This window comes from Pseudophryne corroboree, chromosome 6, assembly GCF_028390025.1.
Source record: "Pseudophryne corroboree isolate aPseCor3 chromosome 6, aPseCor3.hap2, whole genome shotgun sequence".
NCBI lineage: Eukaryota > Metazoa > Chordata > Amphibia > Anura > Myobatrachidae > Pseudophryne > Pseudophryne corroboree.
In genome coordinates, this window is record NC_086449.1 from 286,313,363 (window position 1) to 286,337,497 (window position 24,135).

The 24,135-nt window shown below is 45.0% G+C and overlaps 1 long non-coding RNA gene across 1 annotated transcript in view; it reads right to left on the bottom strand.

The window, feature by feature from the left end:
• The window catches only part of LOC134935197 (uncharacterized), a 90,657-nt gene extending 79,292 nt beyond the window's left edge, over window positions 1-11,365 (bottom strand). Inside the window, exon 1 of the long non-coding RNA XR_010179977.1 lies at window positions 11,234-11,365. This is a non-coding gene — a long non-coding RNA (uncharacterized LOC134935197). The remainder of the gene's footprint in view (window positions 1-11,233) is intronic.
• Window positions 11,366-24,135: the final 12,770 nt, after the last annotated feature.

Genomic DNA, 24,135 nt, shown 5'->3' on the forward strand with positions numbered 1-24,135 from the left:
AATATACAATATTTAATTAATACAGCAATAGACAAGACACTCAGACATAAAAAAGAAAACCTGGAGCGCACATAAGTATATATTGGTGTAGGCATTCTGGGTAACACCTTTGACAGGTTGTGTATTCCACCCTCACAATGTACCAGGTGAGGCAGCCATCTTGTGCGCACTGCATAATGCTCAGCAGGTCCCAACAAAACTGTCAGGTCCATGTATTTTTTTAATCACATACAGAAGTGTACCAGATAAGACAGTCATGTTGGACTCACTGCGAAGGTTACACTGTGGGAGGTGAGCCATACATGGACCCAATGCATATTTTAGAAAAATCACACTTGTGTGTAGTATGATATAACCTGTATTGAAAGATCTATATGAAGTACATCCTGCCCACAGAGGAACCATCTTAGGCAACTATTTGGGGTGCACTGCATAGGTTGCTGCTGGCAGGATGTGTAATCAGTGGAAGTGCACCTTACAGGAATAGCACACAGTGGGACGGAAGTACGCTGTAAACAAACAAACAAACAAAAACAAACACATGACAAGAATATATTTGCAGGTAACCACTGGAAGGGGAAAAAATAAGATTTTACTTACCGGTAAATCTATTTCTCGTAGTCCGTAGTGGATGCTGGGGACTCCGTAAGGACCATGGGGATAGACGGGCTCCGCAGGAGACATGGGCACTTTAAGAAAGAATTTAGATTCTGGTGTGCTCTGGCTCCTCCCTCTTTGTCCCTCCTCCAGACCTCAGTTAGAGAAACTGTGCCTGGAAGAGCTGACAGTACAAGGAAAGGATTTTGGTAATCCAGGGCAAGATTCATACCAGCCACACCAATCACACCGTATAACTTGAGATAAACATACCCAGTCAACAGTATGAACAACAACAGAGCAACAGGTCCAACCCTGATGCAACCATAACATAACCCTTATTGAAGCAATAACTATATACAAGCATTGCAGAAGAAGTCCGCACTTGGGACGGGCGCCCAGCATCCACTACGGACTACGAGAAATAGATTTACCGGTAAGTAAAATCTTATTTTCTCTAACGTCCTAGTGGATGCTGGGGACTCCGTAAGGACCATGGGGATTATACCAAAGCTCCCAAACGGGCGGGAGAGTGCGGATGACTCTGCAGCACCGATTGAGCAAACACAAGGTCCTCCTCAGCCAGTGTATCAAACTTGTAGAACTTTGCAAAAGTGTTTGAACCTGACCAAGTAGCCGCTCGGCAAAGCTGTAATGCCGAGACCCCTCGGGCAGCCGCCCAAGAAGAGCCCACCTTCCTAGTGGAATGGTCCTTAACTGATTTTGGCAGCGGCAATCCAGCCGCAGAATGAGCCTGCTGAATCGTGTTACAGATCCAGCGAGCAATAGTTTGTTTTGAAGCAGGAGCACCAAGCTTGTTGGAAGCATACAGGATAAACAAAGACTCTGTTTTCCTGACCCTAGCCGTTCTGGCTACATAAACCTTCAAAGCCCTGACCACATCAAGCAACTCGGAATCCTCCAAGTCAGTAGTAGCCACAGGCACCACAATAGGTTGGTTTATATGAAAGGATGAAACCACTTTCGGCAGAAATTGTGGACGGGTCCGCAATTCTGCTCTATCCGCATGGAAAACCAGATAGGGGCTTTTATGTGACAAAGCCGCCAACTCTGACACACGCCTAGCCGAAGCCAAGGCTAATAGCATGACCACCTTCCACGTGAGCTATTTCAACTCCACCGTTTTGAGTGGTTCAAACCAGTGGGATTTCAGGAAACTCAACACCACGTTAAGATCCCAAGGTGCCACTGGAGGCACAAAAGGGGGCTGAATATGCAGCACTCCCTTTACAAACGTCTGAACGTCAGGTAGAGAAGTCAACCCCTTTTGAAAGAAAATGGATAGGGCCGAAATCTGGACCTTAATGGAACCCAATATTAGGCCCAAATTCACTCCTGACTGTAGGAAGTGAAGGAAACGGCCCAGCTGGAATTCCTTCGTAGGGGCATTCCTGGCCTCACACCAAGCAACATATCTTCGTCATATACGGTGATAATGTTGAGCGGTCACGTCCTTCCTAGCCTTTATCAGCGTAGGAATGACCTCCTCCGGAATGCCTTTCTCCGCTAGGATCTTGCGTTCAACCGCCAGTCCGTCACACGCAGCCGCGGTAAGTCTTGGAACAGACAGGGCCCCTGTTGCAACCAGTCCTGTCTTAGAGGAAGAGGCCACGGTTCCTCTGTGAGCATTTCTTGCAGATCTGGATACCAAGTCCTTCGTGGCCAATCTGGAACAATGAGTATCGTTCTCACTCCTCTTTTTCTTATTATTCTCAGCACCTTGGGTATGAGAGGAAGAAGATGAAATACATAGACCGATTGGAACACCCACGGTGTCACCAGGCGTCTACAGCTATCGCCTGAGGGTCTCTTGACCTCGCGCAATACCTCTGTAGTTATTTGTTGAGGCAGGATGCCATCATGTCCACCTGTGGCAGTTCCCACCGAAATGCAGTCTGTGCGAAGACTTCCTGATGAAGTCCCCACTCTCCTGGGTGGAGGTCGTGTCCCAGGATGAACACTGCTGACAGTGCGCTTATGTGATTTTCCGCCCAGCGAAGAATTCTGTCGGCTTCCGCCATCGCTTCCCTGCTCCTTGTGCCGCCTTTTCGGTTTACAAGTGCCACTGCGGTGATGGTGTCTGACTGAATCAGAACCGGTTGGTCGCGAAGCAGGGTCTCCGCTTGACGTAGGGCGTTGTATACGGCCCTTAGTTCCAGGATGTTGATGTGAAGGCAAGTCTCCTGACTTGACCTCAGACCTTGGACATTTCTTCCCTGTGTGACTGCTCCCCACCCTCGGAGGCTTGCATCCGTGGTCACCAGGACCCAGTCCTGAATGCCGACTCTGCGGCCCTCGAGAAGGTGAGCACTCTGCAGCCACCAGAGGAGAGACACCCTGGCCCTGGGGGATAGGGTGATTAACCAATGCATCTGAAGATGTGATCCGGACCACTTGTCCAGTAAGTCCCATTGAAAGGTCCTCGCATGGAACCTGCCGAAGGGAATGGCCTCGTATGATGCCACCATCCTTCCCAGGACTCGAGTGCAGTGATGCACTGACACCTGTTTTGGTTTTAATAGGTTCCTGACCAGTGTCATGAGCTCCTGAGCTCTCTCTATCGGGAGATAAACCCTTTTCTGGTCTGTGTCTAGAATCATGCCTAGGAAAGGCAGACGAGCCGTAGGAACCAACTGCGACTTTGGAATATTTAGAATCCAGCCGTGTTGCCGTTACACTTCCAGAGAAAGTGCTACGCTGATCAGCAACTGTTCTCTTGATCCCGCTTTTATGAGGAGATCGTCCAAGTATGGGATAATTGCGACCCCTTGCTTCCGCAGGAGTACCATCATTTCCGCCATTACCTTGGTAAATATTCTCGGTGCCGTGGAGAGACCAAACGGCAATGTCTGAAATTGGTAATGACAACCCTGTACCACAAATCTGAGGTACGCCTGATAAGGTGGATAAATGGGGACATGAAGGTATGCATCCTTTATGTCCAGAGACACCATAAAATCCCCCCCTTCCAGGCTTACGACGACCGCTCTCAGCGATTCCATCTTGAACTTGAACCTTATCAGGTATATGTTCAGGGATTTTAAATTCAATATGGGTCTGACCGAACCGTCCGGTTTCGGGACTACAACATGGTCGAATAATAACCCCCTCCTTGTTGAAGGAGAGGAACCTTGACCACCACCTGTTGAAGATACAATTTGTGAATTGCAGTTAACACTATTTCCCTCTCGTGGGGTGAAGCCGGCAGGGCCGTCGGTGAGGGGGCATCTCCTTGAAGTCCAGCTTGTATCCCTGAGACACAATATCTATTGCCCAGGGATCCAACAGGGAGTGAACCCACTTGTGGCTGAAATTTTGAAGGCGTGCCCCCACCGGGCCTAGCTTCGCCTGTGGAGCCCCAGCGGCATGCGGTGGATTTTGTAGAGGCCGGGGAGGACTTCTGTTCCTGGGAACTAGCTGTGTTGTGCAGCTTCTTTCCTCTGCCCCTGCCTCTGGCAAGAAAGGACGCACCTCAGACTTTCTTGTTTCTTTGTGATCGAAAGAACTGCATTTGATAATGTCGTGCTTTCCTAGGCTTTGCGGGAATATAAGGCAAAAGATCAGAATTACCAGCCATAGCTGTGGAGACCAGGTCCGAGATCCCTTCTCCACATAATCCTCAGCCTTGTAAGGTAAACCTTCCATATGCCTCTTAAGTCGGCATCACCTGTCCATTGCATGTTCCACAGGACACGTCAAGCAGAAATCGACATAGCGTTGACTCTAGAACCCAGTAGACTAATGTCTCTTTGGGCATGTTTTATATATATATCTAAGACAGCATCTTTTATATATATATATATATCTATATATATACATATATATATACATACTAGGGTCTCAATCTCTGCTGATAAGGTATCTGTCCACGCTGCTACAGCGCTATAAACCCATGCCGACACAATCGCCGGTCTGAGTAGTGTACCAGAACGTGTAAATGGACTTCAAAGTACTTTTACTGCATGCAATCTGCAGGATCCCTGAGGATAGCTGTTAAGTCAGCGCTACCTTTTGGGCAAACGTGACACCCTAGGAGAAGATTCCCATCGTATCCTGGCCCTAGTAGAGAAAGGATACTCCCTGAGAATTCCTTGTGGGAAACTGCAGTCTCTTGTCTGGAGATTCACGCTCTTTCCTTCATGAGAAGACGGAAATTTACCTCAGCTTTCTTCCCCTTTTAACATGTGTACCCTTGTGTCAGGGATAGACGAGTCATCAGTGATATGCAAAACATTTTTTATTACAATAATCATATATTGAATACTTTCCTGCCATTTTGGCTGTAACTATGCATTATCGTAGTCGACACTGGAGTCAGACTCCGTGTCGATCGATATCAGTGTCTATTATTTTGGATAGTGATCATTGAGAGACTCTTGAAGGTCTCTGCGACATAGGGACAGACATGGGTAGATTCCCTGTCTGTTCTCTAATCTTTTGTGCAATAAATTTACCTTAGCACTTAATTTCACATATCCAAACAGGTGTCGGCGTTGTCGACGGAGACACCACTCACACACACATTTGCTCCATCTGCTCCTTAGGGGAGCCTTTTACCTCAGACATGTCGACACACACGTACCGACACACCACACACTCAGGGAATGCTCATCTGAAGACAATTCCCCCACAAGGCCCTTTGGAGAGACAGAGAGAGAGTATGCCAGCACACACCCCAGCGCTATAAACCCAGGAATAACACAGTAACTTAATGTTAACCCAGTAGCTGCTGTTTATATTGATTTTTGCGCCTAATTATGTGCCCCCCCTCTCTTTTTACCCTCTTCTACCGTGTATCTGCAGGGGAGAGCCTGGGGAGCTTCCTCTCAGCGGAGCTGTGGAGAAAAAATGGCGCAGGTGAGTGCTGAGGAAGAAGCCCCGCCCCCTCGACGGCGGGCTTCTGTCCCGCTTAAATATACATTTTCTTGGCGGGGGCTCATACTTATATACAGTGCCCAACTGTATATATGTGTACTTTTGCCAAAAGAAGTCCATATTCTGCCCAGAGCGCCTCCCCTGCGCCCTGCATCCTTACAGTGACCGGAGTATGTGAGGTGTGTGGGAGCAATGGCGCACAGCTGCAGTGCTGTGCGTTACCTCAGTGAAGAACGGAGTCTTCTGCCGCCGATTTCGAAGTCTTCTTGCTTCTCATGCTCACCCGGCATCTGTCTTCCGGCTCTGCGAGGGGGACGGCGGCGCGGCTCTGGGATCGGACGACGAGGGTAAGATCCTGTGTACGATCCCTCTGGAGCTAATGGTGTCCAGTAGCCTAAAAAGCAGGACCTAGCTTCAGAGAGTAGGGCTGCTTCTCTCCCCTCTGTCCCACGATGCAGGGAGTCTGTTGCCAGCAGAGCTCCCTGAAAATAAAAAAACCTAACAAAATACTTTCTCACAGCAAGCTCAGGAGAGCTCACTGAACAGCACCCAGCTTGTCCGGGCACAGTCTCAAACTGAGGTCTGGAGGAGGGACATAGAGGGAGGAGCCAGAGCACACCAGAATCTAAATTCTTTCTTAAAGTGCCCATGTCTCCTGCGGAGCCCGTCTATCCCCATGGTCCTTACGGAGTCCCCAGCATCCACTAGGACGTTAGAGAAATTGGGGTAACATTATTTTGATAAATGCCATTGTCCCATTGGAGCAGTACGGGTGGTTATGAGAATGTGGGGAGCACATTAATATAAATGTCCCTCCTGAGCCTGGTCCTGGTGCTCTCCCCGACAGCTCCCCGCTCACCTTGAGGGTTAGACCCGGGGACATTCCTGATGTTCTCAGCCAGAGGGTAAATAGGCCTGATCCTGGTGTTCTCATGGCAGAAATAAGGAGAGGCCACATAATGATCCTGAGCTGCAGTACTTGTAAAAAATTGTTGTATTTTAATTTAGATTCTAGAGTAATCCAAAGTCCAAATTCAGTTCAAACTCTGTTCTATCTGCATTCTTGAAATTACATCCTTTAAATGCATTCTTCACAAATGCAGGCCAAATACTACTATATTTATTTCTACTGTTTTTTAATTCCCAGCTCAGCTCACACTGCATGGAGTAACAATGCTCTTATATGTACGTGAAAAATGAACTGGGTATAGCACACAGAAGTAGTACAAACAATAGAACAATATATTTTTTCTACTTTTTTTTTGATTCACAGCTCAGCTCACACTACGAGTAGTCACAGCGCTTTTATAAGTACATGAACAAACGCATTGGGTACAGAACACACAACAATTTGTACCAAAAAACAATTTCTTTTAACTTTTACTAAAACTTTTTTTATTTTTTTTACTTTTTTTGCAGTAAATGACAACTGACACTGGGGAGTCACACCGCTTATATTTTTATGAATGCACTGGGGAACAGTGCACGTAGGTGGAGATTCAAATGTTTGAAAAGTCAGTTCGGAGTCTGTTTTTTCCTATCTAATAGGAAAAAACAGACACCCAACCGACTTTTCAAATATTTAAATTTCCCCCAGTGATTGTAAAAACAAAAAAAACAAAAAACTTTTTTTTAACATGTTTAAAAACTTTTTACCTTTTTTAAACTTTTTTTTTGCAAATGACAACTGACACTTCGGAGTCACACTGCTTATATTTATGTGTATACAGTGGAGTATGGCCTTCAGAGTCACAGTACAGCACCACAGTGTGACAGACTAATTAGGCTAGTAAGAATTCCTGCACTATAAAAATAATAAACAATGATTTGCTGTCTGCCTGTACTGTAAATCTAGCTTGGCCAATATTAGCACTAAAGGGACTGGAGTCGACACTTAGGTGAGCTCAGCTCAGCCACTGGACTGCATGGACACAGCACAGCAGCAGTCACTGGAAAGAGTGGATACAGCAGCCACTTGAGTGGATGGATACAGCACAGCAGCCGCTGGACACAGCACTGCCACTTTAGTGGACTGGTATGGAGTGGATGGACACAGCATCAGCCACTGGACACAGGAGTGGATGGACACAGCACAGCAGCCACTGTTCGCAGCACAGCACATCAGCGTGGACTGGAGTCAGTGTGAAATGGTGCCCGAATCACTGTGGAAGGGACTTATGTAGAATCCAATACCCACTGGAATCCAATGCCAGGATGATGATGTTTGCCTCGATTTGGAATCTGAGCAAGATGGAAAAATGGAAAAAACCGAGCCACTGCTCGGCATCATTTGCATCCTGGAAGTTTGGGTGGGTTCAGATTACCGAGAGTGGAAGTGCTGTTATTCCCTTAGAGTGCTTTTATTTTATCCCAAATCTGTTTTTTCCTGTTATTTGGCATGCATTGTACCTTTGCTTCACTTGCCAGAAGCATCTGTTCCCAATAGTTTATGACGTTGCTTAGTGCCTGATGGCGAAGGGGAGCTAGGCGCTACTGTAACTGGACTACTTCCAATTGTCACATGACCATCAGTAAACACCTCCAACTGTAAACACCAGCATCAGTCACAGAGAGACTGCTCACACAAAGGCGGCACATGAGAGAGATACACATTTCTGTCAAAAAATGTCAACTGTTTTATTCACTTTCATTATGATCCAGTTAAATGTTTATTCATTAACAATACAGTAATTCAAGTTAAACAGCCTATTCTGTATTAGTTATTCCTTTTATTCTGTATCTGTTTCACCCTATTTTATCACAACAAGGACCATTTTATAAAACACACCACTCACCAGTCTGATGTATGCACTCTCGGCCTTGTTCTTCACAATGTACATCAAGGCGTGCATATATAAAAGAGCGACCCGAGAGGTATATCTGTTACATATATCACACATGTATATGTCATACATTACATGCACACACACACTTACCAAGCAGCAGCTGCAGATTTTATACAGGGACGGGACCTGGTGCCATTCCATTTGGCTCCGCCCTCTTGTGGTATAATGATACAATTTGCGGGTCTATTTGGGAGGGGACGGGACTAAAATGAGGTGACTCTAATGGAATCCCATTATATTGGCCAAGCCCCTTCAACATTGAACCGCGTCGCCTAATAATGGTGCCTGCTCTCGCAGCCATAATAATAATAATTATAATAAATACTAATAATAATAATTAAAAAAAAGCCTGTCAGGTGGGGTTTCTGGGTACTTAGAAAATCCCCCTTAACAGAACGCCCCCTTACAAGCACCACTGGGGAGTGAGTTGTGTATAACGTGAAAGTCACAGAAAGTGATACACAGAGTGTTTATGTGTGTGTGTTGCCAATCATTTTAATGTATATAGTGAGAACAACCACCTCCTTCAACAATGGTTTAAATGAGGTAGATATTAATGTAGGTTTTAATATACAGCTTATGTAATATCTTCTTATTTGTTTATATTTAACAAATGTTATTACATTTATATACAGTACATTGTGGTTTTATATTTGTATTTTTTATTGCATCAAGTGCTTTTTTTTGTTGTTGCTTTGTTCTGAAACCAAGCACTTGGAAACCACTTCTAGAAGTCCTTTATTTGCCCCTAACACACGTCTTTCCTATAACAAAATAACATAGGGCCTAACCAGGGGCGGATTGGGAACAAAAAGCGGCCCTGGACAAATTTGTACTAGTGGCCCCACATGGGCAACACCAGAGGTGTAAGGTCTAGCCATGGGCCATGGCAGCAGCACTCTCCCCCAAGACTTTCCAGATAGTGGGCATATCCAGCATCAAGGGGGAAGTTAAAAAGAAATAAAATTAAATATTATGAGCACATTATATTATACACCTTCAGAATTTAGGAAACTATATCATTCTTTAGAAATATATATTTTCTTGCTTATTACACCAACGGTATCCCAATCACTATTCACTCAATCTTATATGTCAGCCAAGCAGGCAGACAGAGCATACACTAGATCATCTGCAATCACAGGCTAAGTGGCAAAGTCATTTTCATATATGCAAATTATTTTGCATCTTATTCATTATATCTATAAAAAGGACCACATGTCCTCAAACAAAACAGGCCCCACGGGTGCGTCGGCCCACCGGGAATCTTCCCTGTAAACCCTATGGCCAATCCGCCTCTGGGCCTAACTCAGATCCAATGGTTGTGGGTCTGCGCAGACGCAAGCAGGGCACGCTGCAACTTGCAGGGCCAGATTAAAGTTTATGGAAGCCCATACTGATCCCAACATCCCTCACTGTCTGTTCACTACTATTCTGTGCGAGCCGATGTAGTAGTCAGTCATCCCTACCCATTGGCTCCCTTGCTGCTATGCATGCACAATGCCAGAGGCATCACTTACTATAAGGACACCCGGGACAAGGAGTGGGGCTTGTGGAGGGGATGGAGCTTCATGTCCCGACTGCCGTTTTTTCATCACTCATCATGGGAGGTGGGACTGCCCCCGGGGACTGCAATGGCTACAGTGCCGGCTCCTACACAGTGACAGGAGTTGGAATTTTGGTGTCACCCCTCGGTGGGTGACACCTTGCAGCGGGCCGCACCCCCCACACCCCCTTGTGACGTCACTGCACAATGCATAGCTGAAGTCCCACTTACTGTGACAGCATTGCTGCACAATAATTACTATAAGTCCTCGATCCAGAGCCAGAAGTGCAGGTGTGGGGCATATACAGTATTGTTGTGCTCCAGTATGGTAGATGTGCTTTGTGCAGGAGGATCCCTCTGGTAAAAAGGCACTGTCTATTTGGTACTGCAAATTGGCAAACCACATTCACTTTTAGATTTTGCCTAAATTGCATCTGTGGTGACCCCACTCTGCCAAGCGATCACTGTTTTTTTGTAGGTAGAAGAGGTTACTCGTCCTTGAGTAACCTGAATGGACTTACTTCAACGCTCCTAGGGGTACCCTCTTGCCCTTAATAACTGCCTGTTACTGACTCCTCCCACAGTGTTGTGAGCAGGTAGCATTAGGTGTCGTCTAAATTCTACTTGTCTCTCTTTATGGCCCAGTCTGTGCTGAATAACTGGCAGAGGGCTTGAGCTTGGAGAAAATGGGCCCATTCCAAATTAGCCAGAAAATAGAATAGCATTGGGCCCTATACTGGTGGTTACAGGATACAAGAAGGTGTTTATTGCCCAGAGGATATGCCTTTATAAAGACAGTTCATTCCTCTCAAGATAGTCAAAGAATATTCACTAGCCCCAATGCCTAATCCTGGGACTTTAATTGTTGGAGTGCTGGTGGTAGCGGGAACTAATCTCCTGATCCCTCAACCTTTAGTTCTCCCCTGTCCAGAGCCGGATTAAGGCTATGGGGGGCCCGGGGCACTTCAGAAATGGGGCCCCTAATAAAGAGGCAGGCACATGAATTATATATATATATATATATATATATATATATATGTGTGTGTGTGCGTGTGTGTGTATACACACACACACATATATATATATATATATATATGTGTGTATATATATATATATATATGTGTGTATATATATATATATATATGTGTATATATATATATATATATATATATATGTGTATATATATATATATGTATATATATATATATATATATATATATGTGTGTGTGTGAATATACACACACACATATATATATATATATATATATATATATATATATGTGTGTGTGTGACCCAGAGCCTACGGTCAGTGTAAATTTATGTCAGCAGACAATACAGGCAGCCTTACTTGTTACTTGTTAGGCTGCTGTGACACAGGCACAGGAGAGCGAGATCCTCTGCCTCCACGCTGCCAGGGACATCTTCCTTCTTCCCTTCACTCACTGTACAGCCTGCGCGCTCAGCCAATGACTGAGCCGCAGGCTGCTGCTTCAGACACTATTGGACAGCTGAGCCGTCGCTCAGCTGCCCTGTATAAGTTCCTGCTATGCGGCGCCGGCGGCTGGCGGCTGCTGCTGTCAGTGCTGCGGGGAGCCGGGAACGCCGCAGATCGGGTAGGTAAGAAAGACCCGATCTGTGGCGGATGGCGGGGGCCCTTTTAGAAAGGGGGCCCGGGGTACGTACGTACCCCCCGGGCCCCCCCCTTAATCCGGCTCTGCCCCTGTCACAGCCCTGTAGCTCAGGGTATAGCTTGACTGAGGTTGCAGGGGGATAACCAGCAAGTTTTACATTCCCCCTTTACAGCGAACCGGGTTCAAGTACTTTTCTGGCGATGCTGCCGGAATTATGACCTAGGTCTCAGTGCCTTTGCTGACTGCCTCTCAACACAGGAACTTTAACCAGTAATTGATTGTACATTTAAATATCTTTAAATGTACGTTTGCATGGTGCTGACATTTTTGAAACTGGCTCTGCAGTATGGGGATTAGCCCGCACAGATCCACGGCCACCATCTTGGTCATGTAGCTTGGATTCCCAGCTAAAGCAACAAATGTTCTTTTTTTCACCCTCCAAGGTGCAGGATAATAAATCAATTTAGCTTTGAAAACTGCATTGGATGTGTGTCACAGTTTGCAAATCACATCCAAAACTCTACCCAATGCTTTACTTTTCTTTTCTGTTAAGTTTCTTTTTTTCCTATTGGAAGAAAAATGCTATATTAAGAACATTATTATTATTATTATTATTATTATTATTAGGACACATTAGACAATCATTCACTGTATTTCCCACAGGAAGGGTTACCACCTCATCCCTTTAATTCTGGACACATGTTGGTTACCCCACCCACAGGCTACAGGTGAGCAGGCATAAGGCACCTCAATGTATACTAAGTTGTGAGCAATAAAATCAGTTGTGCTATTCTGCAGCCTTATTAAAATGACCATCTCATATGGAACAATAAATAAATTTTGTAGGTGTATATTGGGCAAACTCCACATGCCTTAGATGAAATGTGTGTAGCATTTATGATCATTTAAACTATCCAAAAGATTTTGTCAAAGTTTTTAACTTGAAAACTCATTACAGCAGATTTTCTATTTTTTGTTCATGAATTTCTGCCCAGTTCCATGAAAAGATAATTGTCCGTAAATAAGTGGAAAATTGCTGAACAAATAGAAGGAGTAAGGTTCACATGACTGAAGGATAGTATCACCCATTTACTAGAAGTACAACATCCAAAATAGCTTTATGCTAGTCAGAAGACAAAACATAATCCTTATTGTACAGGACAAATACATTAAAATCCTCATTTGTTTCCAATTAGAAAATGTATGAAATAATTGTTTCTTATGAAAATGAAACAACTATCTTCATATTTCATTTGGATTCCTGTCTGAGGTTGCTTGGCCTTAAAAGCTTCCAGCTGAGAGAAAATGATGGTTGTATAAGGAAACATAAGCGTAGTATAGGAGATTAGAGGTCGCAGATAGAGTGCATGCCTCTGCAGCATCAGCATGAGTGACACTTTTAAAGGAAAATTATACAATGGGTAATTGACTCGATAAGGAAGAGAGTTGTTTAATTTCAACTATAAAATGTATTATGTAAAAATTTACAACCTACATATAAATGATTTGTTCAATACTCATAAGGCATATAATTATAAATTGTCATTTACAAATGTTCACAAATTATCTCTCTATGCGCATATGCAACTTTGGAATGTTATGCACCTGTTTTTTTTTTTTTTTGCAAATTAATTTGTTCCACAGGAAGCATGTGGATCAATGTACTGGTATCTAAAGGGCCCTACACACTGGCTGATGTGTGTGGCCAATATGAACAATCTTGTTCAGTAATGAACGAGAAATTGTTGCTATCTTTCAGTGTGTAGGCACCAACGATCAACGATGCACGGCCCCACGGCCATTCATTGTTGGTGCCGACTCGTTTATACCTGCAAGCCAATATGGACAACATCGTCCATATTAGCATGCAGGGCTATGAGGCTGGGTGACATCAGGGAGTGAAGAAACTTCACTCCCCCAGTCACACACCCCTCATCGCCGGGTCATACGTCGGGCACCTCGGCGGCAAATCGGTCAGTGTATAGGGCCCATTAAGGAAGCATCCCCAGAAAAAAGAAGCTGGGCAACATGGGGCAGAGACGTCACCGGGTCTGTAGACTCCTGAATGCGTACTTCACCCCCCCCCCCCCCCCCGCACACCGGATATGTGAAAAGGTGGCATGGCCTAAAAATGGTGGGCCTATGCGTAGCACCAGTGAGGGTGTAAATCGGCTTTAAACAACCCTCCACACGCTTATCCGTCGGTTCCTTCAGAGATGTGACAGTAGTCGCAGGCAGAGCTGATGATACTACCAGCTGCGCCACCTGCGAATCCACTGGCGGGGGAGTCTCCCAATTTTTACTTAGCTCCACAGCAAGAGGATAGCGACCCAGCATCTTCTTGTGAGGTGTGAATTTCTTACCTGGAGTTTCCCAGAATTCCTGACGTATGTCCACTAAGTGGTCAGAGTGAGGTAAAACTTGCTTAACCACTTTCTTTCGTTTGAACCTGTCTGGTTTCTTAGGAACGGCATCAGGCTCTGTGTCATCAGTGATCTGAAGAATCATCCTGATTGCCTCCAACAAGCAGAGCCGGCCCTAACCAATATGATGCCCTAGGCAAAATTTTGGCTGGTGCCCCCTAGCACCACCACTGGTTCTGCCTCTGTCCTTGCACCTCTTTCCCAGCACCATCACCCCTCACCCATAGCAGTCCTTGTTCCCCCTATATTTTAAATAGGAACAGTTCGCACATTTGACGCACAGCCCAAAAAGGGGCTTCTTCTTGCTGGGAAGGGGCATGGCCACACAATAGTACCCCCAATTCCAATTACGCCACACAGTACTGCAACTTTATTCACATTTGATCATGCTATAGTGTCCATAATTCATATTACATCCCACAGTAGTATCACTTTACCTTATAAACGTTACTCCTCACAGTAGAGCCCCTTATTCACATTACATCACACTGAATTGCTCCTTATTCACATTACACCACACCTTATTGCTCTTTATTCACATTAGATGACACAGTAGTGCCCTTTCTATATGCAACACCACATAGTAGAGCACCTTGTACACATAATGCCACACAATAGTAATGCATTTATACACATAATTCCACACAGTAATGCCCCTTACACATATGAGACACATTAATGTCCTTATAAACATAATCCACTTTACACATTATGACAACCTTTATTAATGCCCTTTTACACATAATGTCCCTTACACATATGCCGCACATTATTAATGCCCTTATACACATAATGACACACATAGTGCCCCCTACACATTTGCTGCACAGTATTAGTGCCCCTATACACATAATAACACACATACAGTAGTACCCTGTTACACATATGCCGCACATTATTAATGCCCTTATACACATAATGACACACATAGTGGCCCTTTACACATATGTTGCACATTATTAATGCATTTTTGCATGACACACATAATGCTCCTTACACATATTCAGAACACTACTGCACAACCAATGCACTCACATGCACACAGCACTCACACTTCCACTAACACTGTGACCTCTGCCTCTGCTTGGATACAGATGTGTCCTCACAAATCTTGCATCAATGCTAACGTCGGGCACATTTTTTTAATGAAAATGCATCTTATTTGCATTGCTATGTGGCTAGGATGAACAAGCAGCTTCTGCTGATTAAACTGATATGCAGCATGCCTATATACTGTGTGAGACTGTGGCTGTATCTGCATATGAAATGCTACATACAGAATATAGGCATGCCGCATATCATTTTAATCAGCAGAAGCTGATGATGCTCCTAGGCATATCATATGCCCTAGGCAACTGCCTAGTTTGCCTATGACTATGGCCGGCTCTGCCAACAAGTCAGGAACATCTACCTGCGAACCAGCCTCCCCATCAGAACTATCAGGATTAGTATCTGAGGAGTCAGTATAGACACCATCCTCATCAGATGAGGTGTCTGGGACTGTGGTAGACTGTGAGGAAGTACTGGCCCGTTTAGATGATCCCTTGGTCTTAGGCGGGCGAGAGTCAGATTTCTTTTTAGTCAGTGACTGGTTTAATTGCTGTAACTGATTGGAGATTTGATCCGCCCAGGGCAGATTAACTACAGGGACCATGATCGGTTGTACCAGGATAGGGGGTCCCATAGGGGGCGTAAGTTTAGTTACAAGCGTAGTTAATAACAAGGAAAATGTAGCCCACGGTGGGTCATTTTGAACCCCCGTTGTCACTATTCCACTGGGGGGAAGGGAACCCCCAGAACCTGAACTCTCTGCTGCCAAATTTTCCTCAAACATGCCTGCAGCGTCACCTCTACACACTGTGGGATCAGCTCCAGCTTTGTTGCCCCCTGTAGCAGACATAGCTAAAAGTACAATCTTAGGCAACACAGTACATTATCAGCAGCAATATACCTGACAAGCACCCCCTGTGCAGCTTATGTACTCCGCAAACAGGGAATTCAAGAGGTATATGGTGACTAAAAATCACAAAGAAAAATACGCAATAAATATATCTTGTGAGACACCTATATCAGATAATAAACCTGACGCACTGAGCCCCCTCAGGTCATAGAATATAGGGACAGCAAGCTGAGTGAGAGACACGAAATGAAGGTCACACAGCAGCTACATGCACACACATATAGTCACAATGTACAATTCAGAAATTATGACATGCAATAAAACTGCACTGGACTAGCAATTCAAAGAAATACTCAGTATAGCTATATAATTAGTAGATATATCAATGCACAGTAAAGACTGGATGTATATCACAGGGTACTTGTACTATATAACCCTGACCAAATGCACTGTTTCTTAACTAACACTGTCAATAAACATGTAGAATACTTAAGTGTCTTGTAAAATGCACAGCGCTGACAGGCAGGTGGCTTTACAAAGGAGGATTTGCCCAAACAGTCCCAGGAACAGTGCTTCTGTGTGTAATGGCACCCAAACACTGACTGGGAGTGAGGGAGAGAGAAATATGCAGCTCCAGGGCAGGAACATTACTGTAAATGGCGCCCTTGGGCTGGGGGAGGGGCTACAGGTCCAAACCTTATCCCCCTGCTGGACCTCACCACTGGTACTATGGGCTGTAATAAAACGGTTTTTATGAGGCAAAAACTGACCTGTGCCCTAGACCTGGTGGTTTAGTGGAGTCCCTGCTTGACCACAGTGTCCACGCCAGCGTGTGCGGCCCGCCTCCCACCGGCCGCGCTGGATCGCGATTTCAGCGGGACCCGCCTAGGGGATCCACTTACCTCCTCCCTGAGTGCGGCCACGCGATCCAGGAGAACCTCGGCGAGTGTGTGACTAACGGTGAGCAAACCGGAGCCTCCGCTGTAAGTACCAGGCAACCAGGGCGCGGGAGTATACAGCGCCGCTGGGGGAGGTGATGGAGCTGAAGCAGGAGATGTCTGACTGACATCTATCACTACTGCAGCCCTTGAAGTCTTCTACATTCACTTAAAAAGCTCTTCTCAGGGCTGCTGTAGCAGCCCACCTGTTGTATGCCTGCTTACTGCATGGCACCAACTACAAAACTGAGCTCCTGTGCACGAAGGCGGGGTTATAGAGGAGGCAGCGCTATGCATCTTGGGAAGAAGGTCAAAGCTTTGAGCCTGTTGGTGCCTCGGATCAAGATCCTACTCTACACCCCAATGTCATTCCCTGTGGAGCCCAGTGTACCCCGCAGCAGAAATTATTATTTCGTACTCATAAACATATTGTGCGACACTGTTGGTGAAGGTGGTACCACAGTAATATATTTTCATACCCATACATGTATTGTGCTACACTGTGTGTGAAGGTGGTGCCACAGTAGTATATTTTATTTCGTACTCATACACGTATTGTGTGACACTGTAGGTGAAAGTAAACTGTAGTGTTAGATTATTATCTCTGACTCATACACGTATTGTGTGACACTGTAGGCGAAAGTAAACCATAGCATTAGATTATTATCTCTGACTCATATACGTATTGTGACACTGTAGGTGGTACATTTTTGTACAAATTGTGGAGTGTGCTGTATATCACTTGGTACGTGTTTGTTGATAGATATGGAGGACGAACAATTGAGAGGAGAGCAGGTAGTGCATACTAGTGCTGCAGGTGCTGCCACCAGTCATGATCATACAAGTCCGTCAACATCATCTACTAAGGCTAATACCCAAGGGCATAGACGGCTTAAGTCAGGACATGTAAAATCAAAGAAAAAGTAAAAGTCTGCTTAGTAAAAGTCAGATTAGTGCAATAACCAATAAAAATGATTGTCTATGCAATAAAGACCATCACCAAGGCCCCCATTGATTAATTAAAATAAATACAAATTAAATTAAATTACCAATCAATCCTTCCTACCACTACATACATACTGTACCTCCCTTGGGCCCCTGATCTAGTTAATTAATTAATTAATTAATTAATTATTTATTTAATAAAAAAATTAGTTGTGTTGATTGGTCAAAAACATACATATTTACAACATGGGGGGTCATTCCGAGTTGTTCGCTCGTTATTTTTTTCTCGCAACGGAGCGATTAGTCGCTAATGCGCATGCGCAATGTCCGCAGTGAGACTGCGCCAAGTAAATTTGCTATGCAGTTAGGTTTTTTACTCACGGCATTACGAGGTTTTTTCTTCGTTCTGGTGATCGTAATGTGATTGACAGGAAGTGGGTGTTTCTGGGCGGAAGCTGGCCGTTTTATAGGTGTGTGCGAAAAAACGCTGCCGTTTCTGGGAAAAACGCGGGAGTGGCTGGAGAAACGGAGGAGTGTCTGGGCGAACGCTGGGTGTGTTTGTGACGTCAAACCAGGAACGACAAGCACTGAACTGATCGCAGATGCCGAGTAAGTGTGGAGCTACTCAGAAACTGCTAAGAAGTGTCTATTCGCTATTTTGCTAATCTTTCGTTTGCAATTTTGATAAGCTAAGATTCACTCCCAGTAGGCGGCGGCTTAGCGTGTGCAAAGCTGCTAAAAGCAGCTTGCGAGCGAACAACTCGGAATGACCCCCATGGTACAGAGTGTGTGTAAAGCTGGCTGAGGAAACCTGAGGCGCTCCGCCCGTTTTTGATAAACAACTTCCAGCAGTGCTGGCAAACGGCATGGATTCTGAGCTTTACAGTTCAGCTGGAGAGCCACAGACTGCTTTTCTCTGATGTAGAAGAGAAAATCTTGGTCCCATTATCCCCAACAACCACCCTGGGCACAAAATAAACATCTGTTTACAGTGTGTACTTTTAGCACCTCCAGTAACAAGGTCACCAACTTTCTATTAGATGTACAAAAAATATATAGCATAGCTGTCACTCATTCACACTGGGAGCAGCCATTTATGGTCAGTTCCCTATGGTTATCAATATTCAAGAGGATGTGGCACAAAATGGCTGCACACACTGTGTGTTAGCGACAGGTGCTCTATAGATGTCACTTAGATGATCAGGTTTTAGATGGTTGGTTGAACTTAGTTCACATAGGATTAAACACAATTAGACACAATTTGGCTTTAGTAAGCCTGCTTCGATTTACGCCCAAAACATCTCTGCAATGGTACAAAGTCAAACACTGCTTGATGTCTTCTGACAAACTCTCCACGCTCGAATAGCGAACCTTCTCGAGGTCAAAGATGTCTTTCAGGAACAGAAGAACTTTATCCTACATTAAAGAACTTTATCCTACATTAAAAAAACAGATTATTTCAGCATTAAAAAATATATTGTTAACTGCCATGTGTTTGCTGCCTACTGCCTGCTGTTTGCTGCCTACTGCTGTGGCATTGAGGATGCAACCGCAATGTATGTGCCCGAGCACGTGCGATGTGGCTGCTGTGTGTGCGCAGTTTGGCAATTTCGGCAAATTGCACCACGGCTCTCATCATTGGGCAGGTCTGAATAAGGCCCAATAAGCATAACAGCTTCAAGCTCTATTTCACCAACTTCCTCCAGTGCGATAGTAAATGCTGTATATTGTAAGCTTAATGATTCCAAAGATTTGTTACATGCTTAATAACTAGGGAGGTAATTCAGACCTGATCGCTGCTGTGCGTTTTCGCACAGCGGGCAATCAGGTCCAAACTGCGGATGCGTATGCACCGAAATGCGCAGGTGCGTTGCACAGGTACAAAGCGGATCGCCGCTCTGTGATGGGTTTCTGCGACAGATCCATTCGCATGGGCGATCGCAAGGAGATTGACAGGAAGAAGGCGTTTTTGGGTGTAAACTGACCGCTTTCTGGGAGTGTCTGGAAAAACGCAGGCGTGTCCATTCGTTTGCAGAGAGGGTGTCTGACATCAATTCCGGTCCCGGACAGGCTGATGTGATCGCAGCGTCTAAGTAAGTCCTGAGCTGCGTAGAGACTGCACAAAATCTGTTTGTACTGCTCGGCTGCACAGGCGTTCACACACTTGCACAGTTAAAATACACTCCTCCTGTTGGCGGCGACTATCTGATCGCAGCAGTGCAAAAATCGCTTGCTAGCGAACAGGTCTGAATTAGGCCCTATGTATAGTACTCTCCGCACTCCAGCTGTACACACACCTAATAACTCTCTCCTTTCCTGCTTCTTAAACAGGCAGGCTCACACCACAGCAATGGTACATTGGGGGTCATTCCGAGTTGATTGCTAGCTAAAAATGTTCGCTGCGCAGCGATGATGCAAAAAAAGGCACTTCTGTGCATGCGTATGTGGCACAGTGCGCCCACGCGACGTACTTTCACAACGGGCGAAGTATTTTTACACAAGGTCTAGCGAAGCTTTTCAGTCGCAATAGCAGCCGCAGAGTAATTGACAGGAAGAGGGCTTTTCTGGGTGTCAACTGACCGTTTTCAGGGAGTGCTCGAAAAAACGCAGGCATGCCAGGAAAAATGCAGGCTTGGCTGGGCGAACGCAGGGCGTGTTTGTGACGTCAAATCCGGAACTGAACAGTCTAAAGTGATCGCAAGCGCTGAGTAGGTCTGAACTACTCTGAAACTGCACAATTTTTTTTTTGTAGCCGCTCTGCGATCCTTTCGTTCGCATGCTATGCTAAAATACACTCCCAGAGGGCGGCAGCTTAGCATTTGCACGACTGCTAAAAACTGCTAGCGAGCGATCAACTCGGAATGACCCCCATTATCCCTCCACAGCGGGGACAGCTTTCACTAGAGGAATTTCAACAGAGTAGGGTGCCAGTGTGTAGGCTACAGGTGGACCCCCTCCTCTTAGCAGCACAGTAGATGCTGGCATTATGCCAGTGTCTACTGCACATGCACGGACTCCAGAAACATGGTGCCTAGCATGTTCCAGAGTCTAAGGGGTCTATTTACTAAACCTTGGATGGAGATAAAGTAACAGCCGATCAGCTCCTAACTGACATTTTTCAAACCCAGCCTGTAACGTGGCAGTTGGGAGCTGATTGGCTGGTATTTTATCTCCATCCACTCTATCTCCATCCAAGGCTTAGTAAATAGACCCCTAAATCTTTACTGTGCATGCGTCGTGGCCATTATGGTGTTGATTTTTGTACTGCAGCTGCAAGACTCCGGAAAGGTAAGTAATAAAAACATGGGTGCATTGTGTGCGGTTTGGGCCCCTCCAGGACCCAGGTGCCCATATGCACCGCACACATTGCACCCATTACAGAACACCAATGGCTTTTACTCTACAGCTGCCCAGGCTGGCAGCCTACTCAACAGGGTTAATATCCTATGGGCTGTAACCAGGGGTTAAAGGGGGAGGAGATGAGTTCCACCACCTGTAATGGTAGGGGAAGCTAGTTCCACCACCTCCATTGGCAAGCACAGGAATTCTAACACAAAAGCTTGCCCCATGACCTACATCAATAGATGATGCAGGCATCGCTAGTGTTACTGAGGAGCTGCAGCCACCTCCCCCTTCCTCAGATCCTGGTGGCTTCAAGGTCCATCTACAGCCCACCCCTCCTGGTACTCACACATGCTGTGTCTGTTGTACAGCATTCATCCCCTCCTCACGTCCCAGTGGCTTTCTTTTCTGGCACAGCGTATGTGATGTCATGCTGTCACCGCAGTTGAAGTGAATAGGAGCCATGAAGAGGAGCAGGCTCTGTGCATCTTGAAGACAGGATGAGAGGGGAATGGAGGGAAAAAAGAGGTGGGAAAGCTGCTGGAGGGATACAGGGCATGGAGCTGCTGGTGTGACAGAGGCACAGATGTGTATAAGGAGCACTACTGTGGGCATTATGTGTATTTTTGGCACTACTGTGGTCATTATGCATAAAGGGCACAACGATTGTGGTCATTATGTGTAAGGGGCACTACTACTGTCGGCATTTTGTGTATAAGCAGCACTTCTGCGGGCATTTTGTGTATCAGCGACACTACTGTGGGCATTATGTGTACAAGTTGCACTACTGTGCTCATTATGTGTAATGGGCACTACAACTGTGGGCATTATGTGTAAGGGGTACTACTGCTGTGGGAATTGTGTATAAGGGGCACTATTGTGGGCATTGCATATAAGGTGCACTACTATGTGGCATAACATGTATATAGGGTACCGTTGTGTAACGCAATGTAAATAAAGGGCACTACTGAGTGACATAACCTGAATAAGGGGCATTATTATGTGGTGTAATATGAATCAGGGGCACTACATGTGGTGTAATGTAAATAAGATTGTGCTACTGCGTGGTGTAATGTGAATTAGAGGTACTATTATGTGACCATGCTGCTTCTTTGTGAGATCAATGTCATTTTATAAAGTATGGGAAGTAGGGCACAAATTTATAATTTGCAGGGGGGTGTCAAAAACACTAGCACTGGCTCTAATGTGAGTGGGAATTGGGGTAGGTGGTGGGGTAAATGAGTTCCACCACCGCTCCAGGACCACTTTAAGCTCTGGCTGTAACACACTTTACTGTGTCCTCTTTGACCGCTCCCAGATTCTTCTATAGCCACAAAGCTCCCACAGTGACCCCCATTTAATGGCTGCAGGGGCTTTAATGTATAGGGGACTCCTAACATAGTAACATAGTATCTAAGGTTGTAAAAAGACAATTGTCCATCGGGTTCAACCTATTTGTGGTCTCCTATGCACGATTATTTTGTATAAAATTTTGACTGAAGTTGCTGACTGCCGTTCCGATTAACCCCTCTTTTTTATAATAACCATAGTGCGTGACTATGCCCCGTAACCCTGGATATCCTTATCCATTAGGAATTTATCTAACCCATTCTTAAAGGTGTTGACTGAGTTTGCCATTACAACTCCCTCAGGCAGCGAATTCCAAACACGTATCGTCCTTACCGTAAAAAAGCCTTTACGCCGTATTGTGTGGAATCTCCTCTCCTCTAACCTGAGCGAGTGTCCACGAGTTCTCTGTGTTGATCTAACCAAAACCAGGTCCTGCGCAAGATCTGTATATTGTCCCCTTATATATTTGTAAATGTTGATCATGTCCCCTCTTAATCTCCTCTTTTCCAGTGTAAACATGCCTAGTCTTGCAAGCCTTTCCTCGTATTCCAGCGTCTGCATACCCTTAATTAGTTTGGTCGCCCGCCTTTGAACCTTTTCTAGCTCCAGGATATTCTTTTTGTAGTAAGGTGCCCAGAATTGTACACAGTATTCAAGGTGTGGCCTCACAAGTGATTTATATAACGGGAGTATAATACTCTCATCCCTTCCCCATTTTATGCATGCTAATATCTTATTAGCCTTCTTTGCTGTAGTCCTACTTTGGGTACTACTGTTTAGTTTGCTATCAATGAGGACACCTAAGTCCTTTTCCAGTACAGAATCCCCTAATTTTACCCCATTTAGTAGGTAGGTGTTATTTTTGTTCTTGTTACCACAGTGCATTACCTTACACTTGTCTGTATTGAAGCGCATTCTCCATTTCGCTGCCCAAGCTTCTAATTTAACTAAGTCAACCTGAAGCGACTCAGCCTCCCCCTCTGCATTTATAACTTTACACAATTTGGTATCATCTGCAAAAATTGACACCATGCTCTCTAGACCTTCTGCTAGGTCGTTAATGAAAATAGTGAACAATAGCGGTCCTAATACTGAGCCTTGCGGCACACCACTTAGCACTTCAGTCCAAGTTGAAAAAGATCCATTAACCACAACGTGCTGCTCCCTATTATCTAACCAGTTTTTGACCCAAGTGCATATTGTGCTTTCTAGCCCTGATTCTTGTAGCTTGTAGATAAGTCTCATGTGTGGTACAGTATCGAACGCTTTGGCAAAATCTAAAAAGATTACATCCACCTCTTTACCCTGATCTAGGTTTGCGCTTACTGTTTCATAAAAGCCAAGTAAGTTGGTTTGACAGGATCTGTCCTTCATAAACCCATGTTGATTCCTTTTAATGACCTTATTGACTTCAAGGAACTTCTGAATACTATCTCTTAGAATACCTTCCAATACTTTCCCCACTATAGATGTAAGACTAACTGGTCTATAATTACCTGGTTCAGCTTTACTTCCCTTTTTGAATATAGGCACTACTTCCGCTATACACCAGTCTTTGGGAACCATACCTGATATTACTGAATCCTTAAAGATCAAAAATAGCGGTTTTGCAAGTTCAGAATGAAGCTCCATTAGAACCCTTGGGTGAATAATACCATCGGGACCTGGTGACTTATTAATCTTTAAATGTTTTAATCGGTCACAGACTACTTCCTCGCTTA